The sequence below is a fragment of the Aedes albopictus genome, chromosome 3, assembly GCF_035046485.1.
Source record: "Aedes albopictus strain Foshan chromosome 3, AalbF5, whole genome shotgun sequence".
NCBI lineage: Eukaryota > Metazoa > Arthropoda > Insecta > Diptera > Culicidae > Aedes > Aedes albopictus.
The window spans coordinates 150,240,191-150,260,275 of record NC_085138.1 but is presented as its reverse complement, the minus strand read 5'-3'; the positions used below and the strand labels follow the sequence as shown (position 1 = coordinate 150,260,275).

At 39.3% G+C, this 20,085-nt stretch overlaps 1 protein-coding gene and 1 long non-coding RNA gene across 7 annotated transcripts in view; both read right to left on the bottom strand.

The window, feature by feature from the left end:
• Positions 1-20,085, bottom strand: part of LOC109424009 (uncharacterized) — a 406,914-nt gene that overhangs the window by 106,026 nt on the left and 280,803 nt on the right. The window lies entirely within an intron of this gene.
• LOC134284142 (protein doublesex-like) overlaps positions 1-20,085 on the bottom strand; it is an 85,066-nt gene that overhangs the window by 27,626 nt on the left and 37,355 nt on the right. The window lies entirely within an intron of this gene.

The window sequence follows — 20,085 nt, the reverse complement described above, 5'->3', positions numbered from 1 at the left end:
GGGACTGTGTCCACTGTCTCCTGATGATGACGGATAAGCTGAACGACTGTGATCCGGTCTCCGCAACAGTCGCATTTCATCCGGATGCTCCAACATCACCCCTAGGTTCTACTTGCGTGGCGGTTCTGCATGCCAGCGATCGATTTCAATTCTGGAAAAGAAACTATCGATCTATGAGAACATAACATTATAATGATAATGAATAATGAATAAATTATGCATTTACCTCTGTGAACTTCCAATATTCCAGTCGAATTCTCAACAACTCGTTTTCGGGCAAAACATTCGCGCGCCATTATGGTTTTCTTATGTTTTTTTCTTACTTTTAGATTTTATGTGCGCAAGGTTAGATGTTATGCTGCTACACTTGGAATATATTTTAGTTATAATAAATAGCAAATGTCGTACTTATAGATTTTATTACTTGCACATAAACGGGCAATTCTCTCTCTCGCCAGCAATCCATGAGGTTAGTGCACATAGAATCTATCAGTCGATTAATTTGAGTGCATAGTTCCGTCATGCCAACACAACCATCCGGCCAATTAGAGACTTTCCCAAACATTGAAGGAACGACCGGAGCCCACCTTGGAGCCCACGACGGGGCAATTCATCCTCTTCGTCAACAATAGTTCAACAAATAAAACCAGCTCAGTCGAATAATTAAAATTTTGCTTTTATTTCTATTTTGAAGTGAATCCAACGTGGAAATGGTTTCATTATTCGTCGTAATGAAAACCATGCGCTGAACGATTAAAATTCAAAAGCGAAGCACATAAATTTTATCATAATTGAATCGACAAAGATTCGATAGCGCTGCACATGTTTATCAAGTGCAAAAGCAACTGGTCACATTCTAAGTGCAGAACTTTTAAATTTAATATGTTGTTTTTTCTGAGTGTGGAAAGAATATTTGAGAAATCTCCTTATATTTTTTTCCTAATGCAATTCCGGCAAAAGACTTGCAAACTTTTTTGAAAAAAGTCCTTGAGAAGGCTCTTAAGCATTTTGGCTGCATTCCTGAAAAATATTTTTAAAATAGTAATTAGGATACTTCTAATGATGTTTTTGCAGTTAAATACTTTAAAAAGAATCTCAAACACTTATCTTCAATAACCTCTGCGTAATACTTATTTACATTTGACTTGGGAGTTTCAAAACGATTACCTCTTTGGATAAATCCTGCTAGAATTACTCTGGATTTTTTGAAGAAATTACTTAGTTCTTTTGTAATTCTTTTCCTTGGCAATTTCTTTCTACAAGACAATTGCTTGACGATCTTTTGATGGACATTTCCTACGTTTTTAAACACAGTGATGATCCAATTTTATCTAGCCTCGATTTTTTTTGTTAGATCAAAAAACGCAGTATTTTTCACTCAGCATTGCCATTTTATAGTCATAACATAACATAACGAACAAATCTCGCTTAATTTTTGAAAACAGCCAAAGTAAGACATCCCCATACACGTGGCGCTGGGGTAGCAATCACTTCTTTAACTGCATTTCGTCCCACTGTTTCTTCTGTCCAGAGGCACCTACCGTGATGCCTCCATACTGAGATTTATGCTGTAAATTCCTTGCTGGGATTGCTTCAGGAATTGTAGCCGGGATTACTTTAGGGATTTCTTGAGGTTTTTTAAGGGATTCCACCATAAATTCCTCCAAGAATCTCTTGGAAAAACTCTTCAGGAGTACGATACCTATAGGAATTTATGCTATGATTTCTCAAGAAATCTTCCGGAGATTTCTGAAATAATTCCTTTAGATATTTCCCAAGATTTTTTCAAGACACTCCTCCTGTGATACCTTCAGAAGATTCTCTTGGCATTCCTTCAAAATTTCAATGCTGATAATCGTCAAGGACTTTATTCTACAGGAACTCTTCTAGGGATGTATCCAATTTTTTTAATGACTTCTCTTCGATATGTTCCGAGAATTTATCCGGGATTTTATCTACTGATTTTCCATGTGATTTCCTCTAAGGATACCTTCCGAAATTTCTGCTGGAATTATTCGAACAATTTGTCCAGGGATTCCTCTGAGGATTTCTACAGGATTCTTCTATAGATTTCCTCTAAGAGTTCCCCGGAAATTCCTTTTGGAATATCTTCAAGATTTTTTTCAGAAATATTTTTTTGGTAATTGCTTCAAGAATTACCAGGAATTTTCTTACGGAATTTCTGCCAAGATTATTTTAAGAATTTCTTGCTGAGAACTCATGCTAGAATTTCTCAAGCAGTTTCTGCTGGGATTCTATGAATTGTTCCAGATTGCCCCTAGAACATTTTTTGCAAATCCATCCGTGGATCCATGAATTGTATCTGAAATCCCAACACGGATTTCTTCGGAGACTCAGTAGGAATTCCCCCAATAATTATTATAGTAACCACTCCAGGTATGTATCCAGGGATTTCTTCGAGGCTTGCAATTGGCAAGCTCCAGGGATTCAGAAACTTCACCTGGAATTTCATCAAAGATTTCTTCAATGATTTTCAAAAGGTTTTCTATGGATTCTTTCAGAGATTCCTCCAAAGGTTTTACCAGGGGTTCCTTCATGATTTTTTCCAGGGTCTGGTTTCTTAGGAATTGTGTTGTAATAAGCCAGCTTTTCCGTTACTGTTACTGGTTAATTATATTAAGGTCAATAACGGCGCCGGCCACGTCCTTACTGTCATTGAGGATGGGAGGGAATGTTAGTAAGACAAACGTTGTTATAAGACCGCGAATCGCTGCATCTCCACGTTTATCTCAGGAAGGAGTTAGCCTCTAATCCTAGTTCTTATTAGGCAACAAATTCTCGTATAAATTTCTTCGTGCATAATACCCCTAGATTTAGCAAGAATTTCTCCAGCAACCGACAGGAATTTCAGAGATTTCTTCCATTTTTTTGTTCCAGCTGAAACTTTCTAATTTAAAACATGAAAATTTACTTCAAAGTATATTTTTCAGAATTTTACAAAATAATTCTTAAATCATCAAAAGCACGATTGTGCTGATTGTGATGGTTCCCTCCAGCATTTTTCCGTAATGAAAATTTTCTTTGCTCTGTTGGGCATAGGGTGTGTTCGTGCCTGCGGCACAATAAACACGGAACCGCCAAACTACCCAAAATTGAGTTCTTTTGACGCAATCCCATAGTTCGGCCCAATAAGCCAAATTTGAGTAAATCGATTAAACTCACACTAGGTAAATTGCCTTCACCTCCAGCAAAAACATTTACTTAAGAGTAGGTAAATTCAACCCAAGACCCCCCCTCATTCAACCCAAATTTGAGTAAACCTAGATGCATGGTAGATGCATCTCTGTTTGTTTTTGACAACATCGGTGAGGGAAAGAGGGAAAACAACCTAATTTTGGGTAACTAGTTTATTCGATATACTCAGCTTTGAGTAAAATCGACCCAAAAATTAGGTAGTTTGATTTCTCCGTGAAGAGTTGCGAAAAATGGTCAATTGGCAAAGGAAGCCCTTAGATAATAATTGTGAAAGTGCTCAAAGAACATCAATTAATTGAGCAGGCTCTATCTCAGCTGATACCTAAACGTTACACCATAAAGAAGCAGAAAAACATTAGTAACTAACATGTATCAGATCAGTGATATGTATCAACAAACGTCACATCGATAACCAATCATTGGGCCAAGTTGGACGACATGAAGTAAATTAAGGTAACCTGTGAGAAGCAGGCACCACCAACCAGTCACACAGTAATGATAGATGTTGATCATAGGACTGCGATCATGATCGCAATCGATCGCTGTTGCGCTGATTGATTTTTGCGCCGCTACGCTGACGGTGACAGCAAAAGCGCGCACAAAATTGGCGAAAATCGCTCATGAGTTTGTTGTGTATACAAATAAACACAGCTAGCTAGCTAGGTACTATGTCGTTGTCGCACGCGGTTTAGCTCAGCGACTGCTGAGTGCTGAAGCAAGTGGAGGGATGTAATTAGAGGGACTTCCCGCGATGGGTTTGTGACGGTGTGGCGTAACGAACGAACGACCAGACAGCCGACCAACAGACAACCGACGATAATGCCACCGGTTTTCTTGATCTATTTTTCAATTACCTCGCGATTATGTCACATTTGATTAGGCTTTGCGTTTTTAGCTTGGTAGGTAGGTATGTAGCTAGGTAGCCAACAGTCTCCCGCTTTGGTTGTGCATGCTTGTGGTTTGACTGCTTAATTCATCTGTTTTTCAGGTAGTGACACAACGCTACACTGCGAATAATATTAATTTTCAACATTTCATAATGTTTATGCAGATAAATGGAAAACGTTTTCAATCAGTTAAGCTTCATGTCAAGTGTTCGTCGAAGTTCTGCTTCAACCTTTTAAACACTTCAGGTCCTACTACGTCGTAAAGGTATGGAGATTTTTTGGGATCCGTCGAGATTTTGATAGTTCAGTTGCGTATGTCAAAGAAAACATTAAAAATTGCCAGTAAGATCAGCTTTGAATTTCCTTATAGCATACCAAAAGCTCTATCTTCAATACAGTCATTGCACAATTATGGGTCAATCTGTCATAATTATTCGTCAGTCAGTTCTCTATGCAATTCAAAAATAATTGATCCATAACAGTGAGTGACCCATGATTGTGCTATCCCGACTAGATAATTGTAACAAAAATATAACATAATCCTAACAAACCATGATACATGATATAATCATGTTCAACATCCTTGGTGTTTTCAAAATAATATAACTCAATTATATCACATTATGCTATAAATGTTGTTTGATAACTCATTGTGTTATAATTTAGTTTAAAGTCTTCGACATTTGGAAAAAAAATGTTACAAAATTGTATCAAATTATGATAGAGACTAGCTTGAATTTATATCACATTTTGTTATAATTTTGATCTGATTGTAACAAAATAAGTTATTATCTTGATTAGACCAGCGTACTTTTTGTTTCAATTTTAGTTATTTTAACATCATCCTGCATCTAGTTTATAACATAATAAGCTATAGAAAAATATTATAACATCATAACACAATATGATATAAACTTGATCTAATTTTCTAGTCGGGATGGCTGTACATTTTTTATTGATTGGTAACACACATTCCGACAGACGCATGTTTAGTTACCGAAATACAAAGAAGGAATCAAATTTCCAACCTCAACACAGACCGATACCCATCGATATTGATAGATTAAGTTGTAAAATTAGGTTAATGGGAGGCCGTTGCGTGTTTGCTTGGTCCATCCCAGCTGGGCACCCCAAAGCAACAGTGTGTACCAAGTAACATAGAAACGGTCGGTGGAAAGTTCCCCCTGACCTTCGCATTCTTTTCTTCAACACTTTGTTTTGAGGATACCTTTGTTCCCATATTCCCGGGAATGATGCAGCTGTGGCGTAACCGACACTGTTGTTGCTACATCGATAACAATCGACCAGAGTAGGTCGTAGGTAAATGTAAGTCCGCTAAAGCTAAGACGCTAAATCCTTGGTTCATCCATGCCTTTCCTTCTAGTCTGTTATTCTTTGAGGAAGGTCAAAATGTTTTCGACCCGCCTCGGTGCTGGTGGTGACCTATGAAAAGTGAAAGTGGAATCTATTCTTGTGTGGGGGTGGAAGGAAGCTCTACTACTGTCTCAGGGTTATGCTGTAACATCCATCTGTCGGCTAATTTCGTGGTGGATGCAGCTTGTTTCATAATCGTTATTCAAAAATTTAAGGATAATTACCAGCCGAATCGAACGTCGCTAAACATCGACTTTTTTGTTGTTCACCGATGAAAAGTATGCGTGCCGAACATCCGCTGGAGATGACTTCCCTTTGATTCCATGGTCGGTCCGATTGAGATTTTTAAAATAATTGCCACTATACGGCGCAAATGCGACGACGGACGACGTGCTGCTGAACCCATTGACACAAACCGTCCGCTGACAGAACTCGCGCGATCAAGACCCGAAAAAAAAGATTAAGCGTTTGAACGCTGTCGTGTCAAGTAACACCAACAACTGTCCACTGTCGTCGTCGCGGTAGTTAGCCTATTCCCGGTTAATTGGATTTAGCTGCTCTACTACGAGCAAACTTTACAGCAAGTTGCCAAACAGACAACGAAATAGAAAGAAAAAAACAAAAAAGCAAATTGGTGGTAATGGTTCTTTCGGTCAAATAAAAAAAAAAAAACAGCGGAGCAAAACAACCAAAATCAATAACACTAATTGACGAATGTTGCGAGCACTAATTTGAACCAGTTAGAGCGTTCCCCGACAACACGATGGACGATTGGCGGGGTACCAGCGGTTGTGGAGGTATGTTAGGCGTTTCCTCCTTCCTAGCTACGAACAGCCGGTTCAAGTCGGTCGGTGTCAATTCAGTTTGGATGGAAACGTTGGAGAAAAGTTTTGCCACCCGTCGATTAGCGCAGAGTGCGCCTTACTCGCGAAGAAACGCTTGTCAATATAAGGAATGTCTGACTATTGATTACAACTACTGTGACAGGATCAGGGATCAGAGAAAATGTCTAGAAAATGTCGTTTGGTTATTAGCTGATTTCTTCGCCCCTAGTAACGATATCATCGATATCATACATTTTCCAGTACTAAGCATCATTATGGATAAGCGCACGGATGAAAATTCGCACCAGAAATGGTGGAAACTTAAAAATGTCATGACATTTTTTGAATGTCAATTTCTTGATTTTTGCTTTGGCTGACCAAGTCATGTGGGAAATTACACTGTTGAAAATGCTCTGACATCCATGTGCTCGATGAACAAATTAAGATTTGAATTATGAAAAGAAATCCACGTACTCCGGTGAGACCCGAACTCACGACTTCCAATTCGCTAGACGGGAGCTTCTATTCCTTCCAGCTACGGAGGCGCTCGACTATCTCCGTCGCCAGTAGGCCTGGAACTGAGCTCGATTCCACAGTCGCACATGGTAATCTTCTTTTCACAATCCAAACCTCCTTCGGATGGGATCTAACACATACACTGTTGTGCACATGAATGTCAAAGCATTTTCAACAATGACATTTTTTTTATCATGGAATTCTGTGCCATTCCATAATTCCTGGAAAACATTATTGATATCCTTATAAATTCCTTCAGAAATTTCGTTTTTAATTTTTCCAGAATTGCTTTAGGGACTTCAGGCCTTGAAATCTTCCCAAGATTCCAATCATTTCTTTCGAGAGCTTGCGCTTGAGCTTGATTGACCGCCCGTAGATGCTATTCCAGTATCGCCAGACCAGCTACACTCACCCAAGGATCCAATGAGATTATCTGCCGGGAACTAGGCATCTTCAGTGTGTTGATCGTTGGCGATCTTCTATTATATAGGCGACAATGGCACCTGCCACGTCAGGTTGCTGGTCAATGTGGGGAAGGGCAAGGAAGTGATGATTGCAATCGTTTGTATCCACATCAGACCGAATATACCTCTGCGTCTGCACAAACTCATGCGGATGTCGGAGTGTTGGTGGGATATGGTTGGCAGAGGGCTCACACATTGCCCAAGCAGCACCTGCAACATAATGCAGATTGGGGCTTTCTATGCTTTGGTCTATATGAGTTGCACTAGAAGCACACGAAACTTCCATCTTGTCAGTTGAGTTGCATTTACACACTTAAATTCAGAAATTGATCTCGGTAAACGGTTTACCGAGATTCCAACAGCTGATATCTCGGTAAAATATTTACTGATTCTCGGTAAAAATTTTACCGAGATTTCGGTAAACGATTACCGAGTCTCGGTGAACTTTGCCGAGATCTCGGTAAAAAGTTGGATTACCGAGATCTCGGCAAAGTTGTAACAACATCTCGATAAAACTTTTACCGAGATTCAGTAAAAATTATTACCGGATTCTCGGCAGTTGAATTCTCGGCAATCCGTTTGCTGAGGTCGGCGATTCAATTTAAGTGTGTATACTCCGAAATTCGTAAAGTTGCGGCTTTGTTGCATAGAAATCACAAATTACCACGTGTTTGACATCGATTCGTGGAGGCGGAGCTTACATATTGCTCGCAAGTGATAATACAGTCAGCTTACATTAAATGTGTTATGTAACATGCATGAAACATCTAACTTTGGTTTGTTTGTTCAAATTAGGTTCCATATGCGTTACAGAAAACTTGAGCGTCTTTTCATTTTGACAGTTCTCTAACTTGTGACAAAGAAGGTGCAATAAAGTAACAAGTAATTTCAGTAGCTTTAATGGTGTATTGAGCATCGATTCTCTCACAGAGCTTTTGGTGTAGTATGTAAGGTGAGTAGATATTACTCCTGATGTCCATGGTTCGAGTCTGGACAAAATCTTTTCCCATTTTTTTATCATTCCTCCTCGTTTATGTTGCATAAGAATTCAGAATCTGCGCTTTTTGGGTTTCAAAGAAGAAGCAATTGTTCTGTCGTCCGTAATACGGACAGTGAATAAATTGCACTAAGGTTGCTGTTACTGGATTAGCAACAAGTCGTGTTGCTTGGGTGGTGTGTGTATGCCAGGCGTAACATGATAGATTATTATTGCTATTATTATTATGAAGCTAAGGCGGCACAGTTCGCATGATTGCATAACTCGAGGCGTTATCTGATAGATTGGTACTGTGCTTTGAAAGTTGGAAGCAAAGGAAACGGCTTTTCAACCGTTTCTGGTTCTAGCGATGGCTATGAACATATGAATACATATGAGTTGTATAATGTATATATAGAGAGGAGCGTATAGAGAAAGTGGATAGAAAGAAACAAAGTAGAAGGAAAGGGACGGGCCAGAGATTGAACCCAGGACCTTCTGCACATGGATCAGAAGCGGTAGCCACTAGACAACCAAGCCCGTCTATTCCGCCAATCATTTCTTTCGAGATTCTTCTAATTCTTCTAACATTTTCTTTTGAAATGTCTTCAAATGTTTCAAAAATCGAAGGGGAATTTTCTACAAAGCTGATAGAGGAATTCCTTAAGAAACTGTTGGAGGAAATCTTCAAGGTATTCCTGCAGGAATTTTTTTAAAGAATGCCACAAAAACTCCTGAAAGATTACCGTAATAGGCTGCTGGAGGATTTCCAGCCCATGAACATCTGGAAGAATTCCAGAATGGACTTTCAAAAGACATTCAGTAGGATCTGCAAGACTTCTAGAAGGAACAGAAAATAGTTCTGAGAGGAATCCTGGATGGAGGTCCTAAAAAAAACTTCCGGAAGCAGTTTCTGTAAAATCCCGAAAGAAATTCCCGGAAAATGCCGAAAGGAATTCTCGTAAGAATCCCATAAGAAGTTCCTGGAGGATACTCGGAAGAAGTTATTGGAGCTATCCCGGAAGGAGATCCCAGAGGAATCCCGTAAGGAGTTCCTGAAGCAATCCTGGAAGTAGTTTCTGAAAGATTCCCGGAAGACATTCCTAGTTGATTCCCGAAATAAGTTCTGGATTTCTCAACAAAATGTCGAAAGGAGCTCCTAGAGGAATTTGGAAAGGACTTCTTGAATTAGGAGGAATTCAGGAACCAAATCCTGGAAGGATCCCAGATGGAGTTCTCCTAGGTATCCCGGAAAGAATTCCCGGAGGAATGTCGGAAGGAATCCTTGAAGCAATCCCAGTGGTAGTTCCTCAAGGAATCCCAGAAGGATTGCCTGGAAAAATCCAGGAAAAAGTTCTTGGAGTATTCTAATAAGGATTTCTCAAATGATTCTCAGAAATCCTTAAGAAATTCGGATTGCAGGGCTCAATACACAAATCAACAGGTCACACAAATTATGCAAATTCAACAATCGGTTTGTAAGAGGTCACGCCGTCTGGTACACTTTTGGGCCATTCTTTCCGGTTCTGGTGTACGGATACTACCTGGTATGAGCCGGTCGGTACGACGGAGTTTAACCTTTCTCAAGGATCCTTGTGTCTATCGTCCCCCATGTGTAATGTTCCCTAAACGAAAGTCTAGAAAAAGCAGAATGTATGGTCTAATCCAACAAAAAAAAAATCAAAAGTAAACAAGTTGGTGGAAGATTCTTTTGATAGTTTTGTAGAAAAACTTCCGAAAATTTTAAGGAGGAATTCTAGAAAGAATTTCCTTGTGAGTATTTCTGAAAAACAAAAACTGAGGAAAAACTTCAAGAGAAATCCCCGGATGAGCTTAACCCTCGAGTGATGGCGTACACCACGTTGAAAAAATCTTGCTTTTTATACTCAGCATCAGCGTGGTGCTGACGGAGGTAATAAACCACGCGAGTTACGGAAGGTTAAGGATAATTCTTATGGATTTTTTTTAAGAACTTTCTTTCTCAAGAATTCCTTTGACGAAATTCCGGGAAATTCCTGGAGAAACATTCAAAAGAACTCCTGGCTTGATCCTCGTAGACATTCTTAGAATCTTTGAAGGAAATCTCAAGAAAGTTTTTGTATAAATATTTGGATAAATTTTCTGAGCAATAATAGAAATTGTTATAGGAATTATTGTTGTTTTTTTTGTTATTAAGAATAAATTTTAAATAGTTGATCCAGGTTAGTTATAGCTATGTTGTATAAAGTTCATTTCGCATAATTAATTTCTGCATCATATTTAAGTAATTTAAGAAATTTTGCAATAAATCTTGCAATATTTCAATTCGGATATGATGTGTATCTTTAACTTTTGAAGAATACAAGTTTCTAAAAAAAAACTGGTGTCAAAGAATTTCATCCATTCAGTAGTTGTAGCAGCGGTTACGATAAAAATCTAACCGAATTACAGGTGAATTTTTAAAAATCATTCGCCATATATTTCTGAAATGCATTGCTCTAGAAATCCCTACATACATTCATCATTTTCGGAAAATCTTCGATTTTTTTCAAAGGAATTCTGGAGGAAGCTCACAAAAATGTATATAAATCATTGCAAGAATTGCTAGTGAAAGCTTTGGCGAAAAGCCGTGGGAAATCTTAGCAGGCGTTCCTGGACGAATTCTTTGAGAATCCTATAATAAAAATTTGCTAAACCTATCACCTAATCCATGTCAATTCTGTCTATTGTTTTGTCACTGTATTGTAACAAGACATCATCCTATTCAATGATTCATGTTTGGCATAGTCTCCCGAATAAAAAATACAGTAGAAAAACCGAACGTTGTATTGTAACAGTACTATTTAGAACCATATTTTTACAATAGGCAACACTGTAAAAATAAAAAAATACAAAAACAATTAGCTGAAGCTTAGGCTCCCATGCCCCACCAGCCAGATAACCGGGTTTTGCAAACTTAGCATTATTTGCGGCAACACTTTGAGCGGCATGATGGAACTATGCCGAGCGCGCTAAGTGTTATTAGACCACTATTGTAGTTGCATGAAGTGGGTGACGAGGTACATAAGTATCATTACAGCGTGCTTAACTGTTATTGCAATATTGAGGCACCAGTTTGACTAAAGATTGAAATACATAACAACCCATGAGATAACTGTCAAGTTCGATTCAAATATAAGTTAGGTTAAAAATCGAACCCGCAGACGAACCTATATTAAAAGTCATTTCAGTGTTCAGTCCAGTCCATATGTTAAAGATGGCTCTACGTCAAAGATAAAGTTTGTCAATTCATTTGATTCGATTGTGGTCGAAGGCAAGTTCACATGAGAGAAGAGGAGAAAACTCCCCTAAATGCAAATACAGCAAGAATAGTGTTGAAATCATCCACTGATTTACGGTAATCTGACCTGCATCTTTCCGGGTTGGCCTACATTCGTATTTCTCTCGTCGCACTCTACACACCTAGCCTGCCATATCTCTTGGACCCCTGCTTGGACCTGCAGTTCTTAGGACATCTGGTTTACCACTGATTTAAACATGTTATTGACTTCAAATTGATGTTTCAACTTATTCATTTTTTTCTCTTTGCTTTCCTTTGCATCAAAAAAGTCACAAACATCAAAAAAACAAAGCACGGAAAAAATCTTGAACTGAATAAATCTGGTGTTCGATTTGAATAGGTCGAATCTGCATATAGGAATCACAGCAAACATACGACCTATTCAAATCGAACACCAGAAATAATTAAAAATTCACGGAAAAATAATGTTTCGGAAAAGTGAATGGTTCAAACGTAAGAAAAACAGTATAATATATTGTTACATAAAAATCCAATGCAAATGTATAGTATAGCGAACCATATCATTACAATACACTTTATTGTAGCTGGTACACTGTATGGTGCAGGAATGGTTTTCACCATACACTCTATGGTTAGTTTTTATCCGGGCTGTTCTGTGGTAAAAAAATAAGTTTCTACTCTTTAATAAACGAGTGGGAGCAAAGAAATTAAAGTTTTCCAATATTGTGGGGGAGCATATTCTATTTGATATAACATCATTTATAAAAGCAACCATGGCAGAATCTCTTCGATTTTCGAGGCTACCTAAATGAAACAACATGCTACGCCTAGTTTCCTTAAAACAAGCAACCAAAACTTTTTTGGGTCCACTCTATCCGGTTAATGTGTGCAACCTGATATGGAGTCCAAACAACACTGCAATATTCAAGAAGAAGTCTTACGTATGCCACATATATGTTTTAATTATATATGGATCATTAAAATAAATTGCTGGCAACACTGACCATGCAGATTCAAATAAAGTTCAATAACTCAGATCCGGTGTGAGATAGGCATTCGAATGTTTGACAATGTTATAGTGCACCTGAAGTGCAGTACACTGTTTCACGTTGTGACACAAACATTATTTTATTGCTGGCAACACAGATCATATCATTCTTAACTGATTTCGGAAAAGTGTTTCCAAGATTATTATAGTTTTTGGGCATATAAAACATTCGAGCGATTCGAAGTGTTTGCTTTCGTCGATGAAGGTCCACGGGTCATTATTCTGGAAGAGAAAGTCGCTAAGGAACTCAGCGATACAGGCCCTAAGAGCGCTACCGTGGACAAGGAACGTTACCCGAGCAGAGGAGAATACCAAATTCATAACAACATAATCACATAGCCGCTTTTTATATCATAATTTGTTATAACTAACTTATCGAAGTATTACTTTTTCATAACATGTTTTGTTAGGCAATCTTATTATGTTATGATCAAGTTATTGAGACTCATCCACTAAATAACATTTCAATATTATACTTTGTTGTAGACCAAGTATTGTTATTATTCTGCTATTGAAAATGTACAAATATGTGATAAACTATAATACAACAATAACAAGTTTTCAAATTCACTGCAAGATTCATTCTTATTGAATCTAAAAAAAACATGTTATTAAATTGGTCTTCAAGGATTTTTTTATGATTTTTGTTATTTTGCAGCTTTTGACAGACAAGGTAATAACATAATAAGATATGTTGATAACATAAAAATTACTGATTGCATTATACAGTTATTATGCCAAAATAACATATTTTATTATGCTGTTGATATTCTCTTCTGCTCGGGTAACCCAATACGTTCACCGCCAGGCTCGTATGATGAGCTGTCTAGTCTTGGCGGCTCAACGACTGAATTTCGAAGAGATGAGCGATTGCATACCACATCTGAAAGGCATCCAATAGATGACTACATAGAGTCTCCAGTTAGCCTAGTTGTTAAGGCTATGGGTCGCCAATCCGGAGACGGCGGGTTCGGTTCCCGTTCCGGTCGGGAAAATTTTCTCGACTTCCTGGGCATAGCGTATCATTGTACTTGCCTCACAATGTACAAATCCATGCAAAGGCAGGTAAAGAAAGCCCTTCAATTATTAACTGTGGATTGCTCAAAAGAACACTAAGTTGAAAAGAGGCAGGCCTAGTTCCAATGCGAACGTCGAGCCATAGAGAAGTACGAATTCATATAGAATAATAAAAAAAAAACGACCAAAAACTCCTCGAGAACGACAAAGGTAATCAACGGGAGGAAATTAGTTCAAGTGTTGTCGGTCACCTCTGCGTTGGCCAAACCACGAAACAAACCAGACTAGTGGTCGCCGTCATCACCACCTAGAAATAGTATCGCTTGGCCTCAATGACAGAGAAAACGATACCAACCACGAACAAAAAAATAGCTAACCAAAATCCATTAACCTCTCTAGTGGTGACGCTGGCGGCGGCGTCCGGTGGTGAGGTGACACCTCTACTAGAATTGAGGTTATGAGCATTCGTCGTGTTGTGATTTAATTCTTATGGAAGAAAAAAAAATCGTTCCCAAAGATCGGTATCAATTTACGACCAGGACCACAAACCGCAACCCGTTGCGTTGAGTGGACAGAACGGCGACGGCGACAATAACGCCGGCTCTGCGGAAACATTTCCCATTAGCATGAGAAGTACTTGAGAAGTGTGCGAGAGAGACGGAGAGAGAAGAGTACAAAGTTCTAGACTGTATCGTGCTGGGGGTGCATACGTTTGGATCCGGCCCAAGTAGGTCGATTTACGCGGTGATGGCAACCGGCCATCACACGGCAAAAAAAAATAATACAATTGAGACAACCATAAAAGTATGTTTGAAACAAACGTAGCTTCACATTTTAAATAAACATGCGTATTTAATTTGTTTCAAGCCTGTTTCATTCTTTGGGGAACAAGCTTTTCAATGAGTACTGTAGAAATAAATATGAGATTGAGAATATTTCCAGAATAAATATGATTGATTTCAATATGTTGTCATTTGAATCGATTAACATTAATATGTTTGATTCCAATAAACGATTTTTTGTTCGTGTGTTCATGCATTCCGCTAGTATTACTCTAACTACGTGAATAGTTATCGGTTGAAATAGATTGTTATTAACTGCTTAAATAACTTGATAAGATGGCCGACTGAGATGGAGAGCAGCTCTCACTCGGAAGACCGCTGTTCAAATCCAGTCCAGCACATTTTTTTTACTTTTTTATACCCATGTATTTACATCTGAAAAATTTGCAACTTATTAGATAACCAGAAGAAATTATTTTTTCCTGTGCATGGTAGTACAAACAGCCTAAGGAGCGGAAAACTTTCTCTCGGTTATGCCACCATAAAACCCCTCATAAGCAAGCGAGAGCAGTAGGTATTTTATTTTAAGGCTCAATCAGAAAATTAAAAGCACGCGGTCAAGCAACAGCAGTTGCATTGCAACCGACGAACCCAGTTAGGTTGGCATCATCTCCTGCCTGCAATCTGCCTCTGCCTGTTTTGGCTGTCGGTATCATACTCGCCCGCCGAGCAGAAGAGCATGATGAGGTCATCCACGCGATGATGATGGACCGCCGCCGGACCGGCCGGGCGAACAGCGACGAGTGATACATAATATTAAAATTAAAATAAAGCGCATCGCATCATCTCGCGGGCAAGACAAAAAGGGGTAGATCTGCATTTCGTCTCGCCTTTTCGGGTTGAAATCGACACGGTACTTAAGGAGTGGTGTGTGTGTGTGTGTGTGTGTGTGTGTGTGTGTGTGTGTGTGTGTGTGTGTGTGTGTGTGTGTGTGTGTGTGTAAATTACACTTTTTGGGGGTCTCGATTGAGGGTTGCTCGTCGGAGGAGGAGGGAATAACAGACGTAACTGCAGATAATGAGCGGTTATCATCGGTCTGCAACACAGATTTTCTGTCAAGTGTCAAGGCTTAACTAGGTTGAGAAGGTGGACAACCTCTTAGGGCATGGAAATGACTTCTCTGAACGAAAAGGGGACTTTGGCGCTGATGAAAATGACGGCTGACGCATCAGAACGCTAGTCAATAAGGTAAGTGGGAGAGGGAATGATGATGCAATCGCTCGCCCATTCAAAACGTGACTATACTACACAGTCCTTGTGAGTTTTTCGCAGAAGCTCCTTCTGGAATCCATCCAGGAGTTTTTTCCGTAAGATCCACAAGGAAACCTGATCGGAAAGAGTCGCATAAGGATACACGATGTAGGCAGATCGTATAAAATACTGTTTTAAGCTACCATTGCATATACGTACGGCGGATGGACAATTTTTGAAATTATTGTGCTGTATCTGGTAAATCTGATTAAGGTATGACTACATCGTAGTAAAGGATGTTCTGATGTTTTCTTGCGATGAACTTCACTTATTCTTATAAGCGTGCGATCAAACTCGCAAAGTGTCAAATGAATTCACATAATTGTGTACTACGATGATTATACGACTTGACTTGGTACTTTTCTTATTGTGGCAGTTCAACTCACATTGATGTACGAATGAAATCGCACAAATGTAAAAATTAAATCGTAAGAGTGTGCAAACAAACTCGCATAAGCAAGAATCGTTTATGTTGACTTCATGCGATATGTGATAACAATGAACCTGGTACTGTTTGACTGTGGATACAATGTCAAAAGCTACAACAAAATGAACAGCCTTCATTATGGTTACAAAATTATCATTTTTGTTTTGTGACCAGAATCGGTTGCGGTAGTATCACGCTTCGTCGTTTTTTTAACTCCAGATAGTCTGCCAAACCCTCCTCTCCTCTCCTCTTCTTGGCGTAACGTCCTCACTGGGACAAAGCCTGCTTCTCAGCTTAGTGTTCTATGAGCACTTCCACAGTTATTAACTGAGAGCTTCCTCTGCCAATGACCATTTTTGCATGTGTATATTCGTGTGGCAGGCACGAAGATACTCTATGCCCAAGGAAGTCAAGGAAATTTCCTTTACGAAAAGATCCTGGACCGACCGGGAATCGAACCCGTCACCCTCAGCATGGTCATGCTGAATACCCGTGCGTTTACCGCCTCGGCTATATGGGCCCTGTCTGCCAAACACGCACAACAAATAAAATGTGGTTCTATAATCCAAAGGTCATCATGAGGTGACAAGAATTGTTCTTTTTCTCGAATATCATTAAGTCGCATATTCGCAATAGTGCAGTCGCTATATTACGTCGCAATAGTGTACACCGTACATCGCCTAAATATATCGCCTCAAATCATATAGCGTTAATATTGTCCCGCTAATGGACGACATATAGCCTCATTTTTGGAACGCATAAGGTACTTTTACTGCATCTTAGGCGATGTAAATTTATCGCATAAAAGTACGTATAACACGGTCATAAACTTCATTCTACGTGCAAATTGATTGTTCGGGAGTTCCTTCGTGAATTCTCCATGAGTTTCTTATGGGATACTCTAAGGAAATTTCAAGAAATGTGTCTATGTAATCTCTTGGCATTCCTCCTGACCTGCTTTTAGGTTTTCCTAGGGGTTTCTTCTGGAACTCTTCCCAGAATATTTCTGCGATTTCACCAGGTAATTTCCGCTTAGTTTTGTCGTGGAATTCCATGAGATGTTTTTGTAAGGATACCTAAAAGAGTTGCGGATCCCTCAGATTTCTCCAGTAGTTTCTTCAGGGAATCAACCAGATGTAATTTTTGAATCTCCCTTTAATTTTTTTTACGGGAATTCCATCAGGAGCTCCAGCAAGACTTGGAATTCAGTCTAGGTTTAACTTAAAAGATCCTCTTGCATTTCCTCTAACAGTTCCTTCTGAGGCTCACCTAGATGCGCTTCTGATTTTTTTCTTCCTAAGGCGTTCTTCCTAAGAAATTCCTTCTGAACACTCCAGGCGTTCTTTATGGGGTTCCCTCAGAAGTTATTACAGGGATTCCTCCACGTTTTTTTTTTTTTTGGAATTTCATCAAGACTTTCGCCAGATCCTTTTGGGATTGTGCACCAAAGATTGCCATACTACTGCTAGGCCACAAAAATCCCCAAATACTTCTAGAATACGTCCAAGAATCTCGTCAGAAATTCTGAAATTAATCCGTTCGTTTTTCGATTCCTGTAAGATCCAGAAATGTTCAAGTATTTCCTCCATGAAATATTAATGTTAAATCATCCAGGACTTCTGGGAAAACTCCATGAATTCATTCCGAGAATGTGCGATTTTCCGAGAATAGGTGTCTTCTGGGAATTCTGAGCTTTCTTTTGGGAATCTACCAGGACTTCCTAGTAGGAATCCATCAATGAATTCTTCTGGCAATCCTTTAAAAGATTCTTCTAGAAATCCTCATCGAGCCTAATAAAATAAAATGACCAGACCTTCAGAAATTTCCACGGGAATTAGAAACTCTTCTTGGGATTCCCCCAATTGTTTTTTTCCTCTGGGTTTCCATCAGAAGTTCCTTCTGAGATTCTTCAAAGAGTTCCATCTGGTCTTTTCTCAGGAATCTTTCTGGGACTGCGCACCGAAGAGTGCAAGGTTGCAAGGCTGCGTTTGCTCAAGTCATAGTCCAAGTACTTCTGGGATTCGTCCAGGGATATCTTCTAGAATGTCTCCTAGAGTTATTCTGGAAATCCTGCACGAGTGATTCTATAGTTCAGTCAAGAACCAGAAGAGGGGTCAGGAATTCTCCGGGATTTCTTACTGGGCATCTCGCAAGAGTTCCTTCTGGAAATCCTCCAGTACATGCATCTGGGACTAGGAGCCACCAGAAATTCAATCTAAGGATCATGCTGGGCTTTTTTAAGGAAACCTTCAAGGAGTTTTTTCTAGAAGTACTTCATAAGTAGATGTTGGATTTCTCGGCTATGCATTCACCAAATTCCTTGGAACGACAACGGGTTTAATTCATGCTTCAGAAGTTTCTTAAGAAAATCCTGCAGAAGTTCTTTCTGCAAATCCTCCAAAAGATCCTTCTGGGAGCCCTCCTGGAGTTCATTTTGAAAATATACCAGGTGAAAGTCTCTTCTGAAAATCTTTCAGAAATTTCATGTAGGAATGCTTCAAGAAATCCTTTTGAAAATTTCCAGGATTTTCTTCTGGGAATACTCTAAGAGTTGATACATATTGCCCTTTACTGGCATTTTACCACATTTGCGGTATGTCTGAAACATACTGGAAAAACTTGTAATTAATTAGTAGGCACGAAATTGAGAGATGAAATTTATGACAAAAACCGCGTTCTGGTGGGATTCAAATCCACGACTCCGTATTCGATAGACCGGCGCTTTAACCAACTAAGCCACAGGACGATTCTGCGGAACAGAAAGCCAAACTGATTCCGAAGCCACACCGTGAACACTCCTTCTTCACAAACCCATCTCTCTTTCGTGTTAGATGCCAACCCACAACACACTTGCGTTCGTGCCCACTAACTACAAGTGAGAGCGTGTTGTTTTTATGAAGCCAAGACTTACTCTCTATGAATTTCTGGAATTTCTTCAACTTCCTTCTGGGAATCCTTCAAGAATTTCAGCTGGCAATTCTTTAAGAAGTGCTTCTGGAAATCCTCATTGAGCTTTATCTGAAAATCCACCAGACCTTTAGAAGTTTCTACGGGAATTCTTCCGAGAAATTCCTCACGAAGTTTCTTCTGTGATTCCTTCAGAAGTTCACCTTGGAATTCTTTCTATTATTTTTCTGGGATTCCATCAGAATGATTCCATCTGAGGTTCCTCAAAGAGTTCCATCTGGCATTCTCTTGGGAATCTTTTTGGTATTGCGCACCGTAGACTGCAAGACTGCAAAGCTACGTGTGCCCAAGTACTTCCGGCATTCGTCCAGGAATGTTTTCTGGGGGTTTTCAAAGAGTTACTTCTGGAATTCCTGCACGAGTTTCTTCTGAGGATTCTGTTTCTGGAAACATTCAAGGAGTTCCTTCTGAAAATCCTTGTGCAGCTATTCCGTTGTTGCCCAGAAATTTCTTCTTAGAATCCTTTGGACTTTTCTTCGGGAAATTCTCCAGAGCTTCATTCTGAAAATATTTCAAGGATTTCTTCTCCAGGAGTTCAATCTGGAAATTTTCCATGAGCTTCTACTGAAAATCTTCAAAGTTCCAAAACTTACCCTCTTGTATCTCATTCTGAAAATCTGTCAAGAGTTCCAGGATTTCTTTTGGGATTTCTTGAAGAGTTCCTTTCCGAAGTTTCTTATGAAAAAATCCCAGGAATTCTCTCAGTGTTCCTTCTGGAAATCTTTAGAGAAGTTCTTCAGAATCCTGCAGAAGTTTTTCCTGTAATTTATCCATACGTTTGTTTTTAGATCAACCAAAAGTTCCTTCCGAGAATCCTCCAGTACATTCCTCTGAGAATACTCCAGAAGTTCACTTTGAGGATTCTCAAGAAGTTCCCTACGGGAATCCTCTAGTAATTTCATTTGGGAATCCTCCAGGAGTTCCTTCTGCATTTCCATCAGGAATTCCTTCTGGGAGTCCTCTATGAGTTCCTTTAGAGATTCCTCAAGGGGTTTC